We start from the raw sequence: 7000 nt of genomic DNA on the forward strand, positions 1-7000 counted from the left end.
ATATTTGTATATTAAAAACTACCGTAATATATTACTTCCCAGTTGCGTGATATCCTTTTCATAAACACCGCCTGTAGAACTAGGCACATACTATCAATATTCACGACAGGTCTTGTATTGTAAAGTCATTTCGTAATATAGTTAATAATAGAACTTTTCTTGGATTCCTTTACCAATACATAATAAAAAAATTCTAATATTATTGATTGCGAAATAGGAAAATAACCCCATTGTATTGTGTGATTTGTATGTAAAGAACCTTTTGCTGAAAAACAAAGGGATTTATTCAAAATAACTGAGATAATCCTCATCGACTATGTGGTGGGAAATAAAAATACCATCCCGGAAGTAAGATAGTTGATGACAACTGGCAGTCACGGTCATGTCTAATTGTTACGTTGAGGCCAATAAGAGTAATTTGAAGTCCTGGAGTAGAATATAACCAAGACAAATGTGATAATGTTGTAGCATGGCCATCGACATACATTAAAGATCCCTATCCCGAATATAACTTACAGAAGAGGAGTAAGTACGGCAGGGAGGGAGCGTGAATAATAAATATTTCGATGGAATAACCCTGGCACATTGATTTTTCAATTGGTAGACATCTAACGGAAATGTTTAGATACGAATTCAAAACATCTTGTCTGACCTGCTGCAGTCAACATGAGCAGCACTACTCTAATAGATAAACTGGCTATTGTCATACTAGAACAACTTTATTAGAAAGATAGTCAACTGTGAGGTGTCTCAGTCGTAGCCACACTCAATGAATATTATTCATCAAAGCATTTACATTAAAATAGTTCTCAGGTTCTCGTGTACTATAGCCTTTTCCCCATGGAAATAATACCACGAGTTTGTCAATAACTTGCTAATGTAAGTCGTTTTTTCATGAAAAATCAAGAGTCAAGTGGAAATTATACCATTTAAATGAAGGACGGAATCTTTTGAATTATGATACATGCATAGTCATAGAGAAAAGGCCATTTATTAAACATCAAAGGGTCGTTGATACACAGCATACGATGGCTAAAAGTAGTTCCCGAGTATTTGATATACCAAATATATATTGCAATGAAAATTATTGAAAAGAAAAGAGCTGCATCAATATAACGTCACTGTTTTAGGATATGAACTGTTTTCTGTTTATCGATTTATACATAATGTACCCTCCGAATGTTTGTTCTCAGAATAGATTTCTTTTTCTCTCTCATTTGATATTCAAAATTAAATTTTAAATTGCTTGTATGAATGACTTTGGGTGTAAGCCAAATTATAAATGGCTAAATATTGTGGTTGGTCAATTATTATTGACTTGAGTTCACCTCTGGCTGCCGACAAGTTTCGAATTAATAATCCTCATTGAGTCGGATAATTTTAAATTTGATGCTAATATTCCAATATAGGACTTAATTTCAAGGTGCAAAGCAAGCGCAAAATATTGTAGGACTACAAGGCAAAGCAAAGTCTATATTTACTCAAGATAAAAAATCAAGATAAAATTCATGGGAACCCAAATCAATTTCAAGTACGAAAGACATTACTGTATTACTATGTATTCAATACAGTTGCATTATACTGCATTAGTAGTGTGCCATTGTATGGTATATAATAATAGATATAAAGTAAGGGTAATTCAATATCAAAATATCGAGGGGATTTAAAGAACGGGAAACACTATTGAAATGAAATAGGAAGTATAGTATGGTATATTCGAGCACTTTGTGCACATCGGGGTTTGAATTCAACATAACAACCAATGAACTATATTTTAGGTCGTCAAATAGTATCCAACACAATATATAATATTTGTCTGTATAGTTTCAATTACTATTTATTATACTTAAAAGTAAAGTGAACTGCTTGTCTTTATGCTTAGGATTCGGACCGAGGTGAGCACAAATGCTCGACTATGTTGAAAATTAAGTAAGCTCTATCTAGTCAACGGCTTTTACTACAATTAGTTTGTTAATTGGATTGTAGAAAAAGTAAAACTAGACTTTCAAAGACCTCATGAAATTGGGAAAATCTGATTCTAAGTGAGCACTTTGAACGACTGCAGTCTGCAATCGTCATGTTGATCGCAGTTGCTTGATATGAGCATTTAATCCAATGAGTTGTTTTGAACTGTGAGGGCACATGAACCCACTTTAAGGATGATAGATATTGAAATGACATCGGGACCAAAGTCATATACTGTGATCATGAAGATAGCGTAATCTTCCGGTGGGATCTTTTAGGATTCACGACACTTTAAACACCTTCTCCCAATGACAAACGATTTAAAACCTTGCTTTTAGATAATACTGTAATCCCACCCTATGTTTGACGTGACAATATATTGGACGTTGGATAATGTATCAGATGTTGTCCAGTTGTTACTAATATTCAGCTGTGACAGTATACCTTCTACCATCTGATATTGTACACGAGTTAGTGACTGTCCGGGGGAGCAGGTGCTTGGTTAAATAACAATCGTCTTCACCAATACACCATAGTCAATATTTGAGTTGGACCTGTTATTATTTGTATAGACAAAACAAAGATTAGACTGACTTGTACAATGTGTTAGGATTACCAAGTAGGTAGCACAATCCTGGACATGTTAAAATATACAATGGTATGGATTACTTCAGATAAACAATGCGGCAGTCTGCCATGTAAGAAAACATACGCTGACCGCTAGACTTGGAATCACAAAAAAAAAACTCTCAAAGGCGCTGTATTCTTGCTTTGAAATCAAATGCTGTTTTCTACGACCATCTAGTTGAAAGTAGGAGATGATTTTCTTGATGTAGGGCGAAATGCTTTGAATCGTTGAATCGTAATTGACATGGGCTCACTTTATTTTGCATTATCACCTTGGTCTGATTTGTTTGATTCGATTTTTCGGAAATTGCCGAGAGTCTCCAAATTGGAACTTACAATCCAAATATAGCTCTATTCCACCTTCCCAAACGTATGGAAAAACTCCACAAAGAAGTAAGATATGCAATGACCCCAGAACTAATAACCAGCTACTAATGCAAAATGTATTTTTCCGAATCCAAATATAGCTCAGTCACACCACCTTCGGCTTCCCACGCGTATGAAAAAAAACCCACAATAAGTAAGTTAGGTAATGATGTGAAAGTATGTCAAGGTATAAACTGTTTTCCCAAACTTTTATTGACGTATAGAGACTATTCAGTGCGATATTTAAACAATGACATAGGCCTACTTTTATTTTATTATATATAGCATGACGTCATTCAAACTTGGAAATTCCCTTTTGTTCTTTTTGAATGACATTGTTTATTTTTAACGTCACACTTTATAAGCAAGTTTAGGGTAGGGTCCGCTGGGAAAGTATACTGAATGAAATTTAAGACACCAGCTAATAATAGAATATGTGTTTTTTTCGAATTATTTTTTCCGCGCTGTGCTGTATATTCAATGCTTTGACGTAAAATGACGTAAACTGTATATGGCTTCCTAGTTTAGAATTTGCTAACTCATTGGATAATTCGAATTAATAAAATATTATTAGTGTAGTGCTTAAACGTCAAGGGATAACGCAAAGATTGTTCTTGTTTTACTCTCTAAAATTATGTTAATACAGGACGCATATTGAACATTTTATTGAATATGGCCTTTCTTCTCCTGATCGGCTTGATATTTTCAGAAATAAGCATCTTTCCACTCTTTGTCCAATTCTCTTTGCTGAAGGATCTGTAAGGAGCAAAAATGTGCTGAAGGCCTAGCATCAAAGCGACTCATCCTTTTTTGCGCCATCCAAATTACTTCCGAACAATATTATTATTGGTGTTATGGTGGCTCGTTCCTGCTACTCTTCTTGGTCTGGGAAATTAAGACCAGATTGCAGATGGCTGGCCCAATGTCGTTGGCACAAAATAGTTGGCGGTTGTCGGCTAAACGGTTAGACGCCCCACAGTTATAGGTAAATTCCAGAACAGACATCATATAAAGAAATATGTCGTTTTCTACCTCTGGTGGTTTATCTGAGTAGGTAATTAGAGTAGTCCAATCGCCTCACCAGGGTGTCCTGACTTACTTTCTTCTATCGATATCAATACTGTTGCCCAAGAGCTAATTGTAATTGACCTGTATATAATTATATACATATTAACATATTGATGACGTCAAATTAATTTATTTGGGGATTTCTTACATCAATATCCCTGTTCTCATCTTTTGTCAAGGGAGCTGCAGTGACTCAGTGAGTTATAGAGCCTACGATTGTCCATGGTTCAATCCCGGCATAGGTCGACTTAATACTTTCGGATTTTTCAACCCGGTTTCCCCCTGTCAGTGATGCAGGTGAAGGTGCGGCTGGCACGGGCACTCGAGGAGACGAAAATCTGCAGTCGGTCGTCTTCCACCTTGTTGATAATAACGTGCATAGCATGCAATTGAAAGGAAAAGGAATCTGATTGGATTATGACGGTCTGTCTTGCAGACGATAAAACTTCGCTAAAAGTTACTCTAGCGCTCTGCAACATACCACGGCAATGAATGACATACATTATTTACCGGAACTATGCCACGTTTTTGTTTTTTCCAAGCTTATTTTTTCTTCAGTCTAACTGGTTGGACGAATTAACTTGAAAAAGTATCTACTAGTTCGAATGTCACATTTTTCTTGTAAATTTTGTATTTAGTTCAAGGGAGACAACAAATTAAAATGTTCATACGCCTAATATATAATTTCTGAATTCCATAATAAAGAATTTATTTTTCATGAACATAAAAACTCAAAAGTCTACAGTCCCGAGTAGTGCATTAGTGTACAACGCTTTTATCATCTATACACTTTCAATTGGTGATAATTGTCTGATTTACAGATTGGTGATTGAATGATTGATAAATACAACTCATAACTTTGTAATTATCGAGTAGTCGAGTTGATCACTTTATATTAAAACTGTCGGCATTTGTTTTGACGTATATCTGGATCACCGAAACTTTCGAGCACACCAATTACCAGTAGATACCCCCTGAATATGCCTGATATCACCAATTACGTCTAACTTTTTGACTTTGATTTTGATTAATGGTTAAGAAGCTCTGTATTCGTTTCGGTATTCGAGATGTAGAGAATCAATTGTGATCCATATCTGCAAAGTAATGGACTGTCTTGACATTTCTAATCATCAACAAGCTAAGATTTCACTCAAGTAACTTACATCTTTGTTTAAACTACGAAAGAAATTGACAATCATCAACCCTTTTCACCAGATCGCATTTGCACAAGATTTCAACCAAGCTTGCACCATTGTTTTCACGAAACTGAAAGAGGCTGTGTACCTCCCTCCCTTTTTCGAAAACCAAATTAATCTTACAAAGCGAAAATGGGAAGTTCCCCTTTTCAGAAAGAAGAATTGTCGCTTTTACCAATGGCATTTTCTTGGGAAGGGGCCGCTTTAAGCAACCATAATGATCCAGATACATTGACATACACACGGCTCCACAAAATATTGGAACTATTTTTCTTTCTAAAACATTTTCAATCTCGTGAGATGTTTTCATTATATACTTATTTATATACTTATCGAATCATACAGCACTTATTTAACGCCATAACACATTTCCCGCCAAAATCATATCCCAGTTGGGTCGTAGTGCGTTTATTCACGAGCTTACGATCGATATTTCTGCCAATTACTTGACAGTCAACTAGAAAATAAGGAAGAAAACTTGACGGTTTATAACAAATTGTTATATAGTTAAACCAGTTTACTGCTGTTCACCATATTGCTATAGTTACTTACAAATTGCATCTGAGGTTGAAGCAGCCATTTCGTTGTCTTCGAAAGAACAGTGCATTTGATTCGATTAAACGTTGTGCATTGACGACAAATGCTCGCTCTCATTAAGGTAAGAATTTTTGTTGATGACTTTATATTTCAAAACATGTACATGCATTGGTTTATGTTGTTTCTATTTCATGCAGGAGTAATATGACTTGCAACGAGTAGCCTGATATAGATATGAATCATATGAATATGAATATAATACTCAGCGTGCACCTTAGATAATCCAATGCATAATATATAGAAACCATATCTCTGTAATCAAAGTATTCGCTTTCATACACAATGCAATCGCATATCGGAAAATCTGCCATCTCTAAAGCTTCCTATTATTGTAAATAAGAAAATCCGCTCCAAGGCATATATGATATTATATGTCAAATGAGGCATTCATAATACAACCAATTTATTTTAATAACTATCTAATTGCCAATTAGTAGATATGCACATCGCAATAATATGCATGCATGTCCAGTTTATCTGCAATAAAGCAGTTGTAACGATTACATGAACGTATCCATAATATTGTGTTCCGTCACCTTCAAATCATTTGTCTTACAAGAGAAGTTCAGACTACAGAAAGGGTTCTTGAGGGCACAAGCGACATAAATACTTCAAGGGGATTTATTGCAGATAACAAACATTGTTTACGACATGTGTTTTGAACAGAAAAAAATTCTTCATTGAGGTAGGTGGTTTAAATATGGGATTACAATTACAATATTTCGATTGGTGAGAAGATGAACCAGAGAACTTGCTGCAGGAGATTAACACGGAGATACATTTCAAATCCTGTTATAAATTGCAACTACTAAAAGGTTTCAGGATTTGGCAGACAGAATCAACTTTATTGTCAATGTCAAAGTATTAACTGCGATTGGCTGGTTACTAAAGAATCATAGGCTTGATTTACACCATTAGCTATGTTGCTGAATATCTAAAAGGAATGTAGCGTCAGTGATTATTCTTTAGGCCTACTAAGCTAAATATATTTACAAGGCAGGATAAATTATTGACCATATCAAAGCTTATCTGTTAGCTCCACAAACCTTAATGGTCGCAATTAAGCTCACATCAGCATCTCTACTTCGTGTATATCACAGTGTGATTGAGATGATGACAAATACTATTAGTACTAAAACAGTGGACCATTTTACTATGGTACTACAAATCAATTTTACTAC

The sequence above is a fragment of the Lottia gigantea genome (assembly GCF_000327385.1).
Source record: "Lottia gigantea unplaced genomic scaffold LOTGIsca_6, whole genome shotgun sequence".
NCBI lineage: Eukaryota > Metazoa > Mollusca > Gastropoda > Lottiidae > Lottia > Lottia gigantea.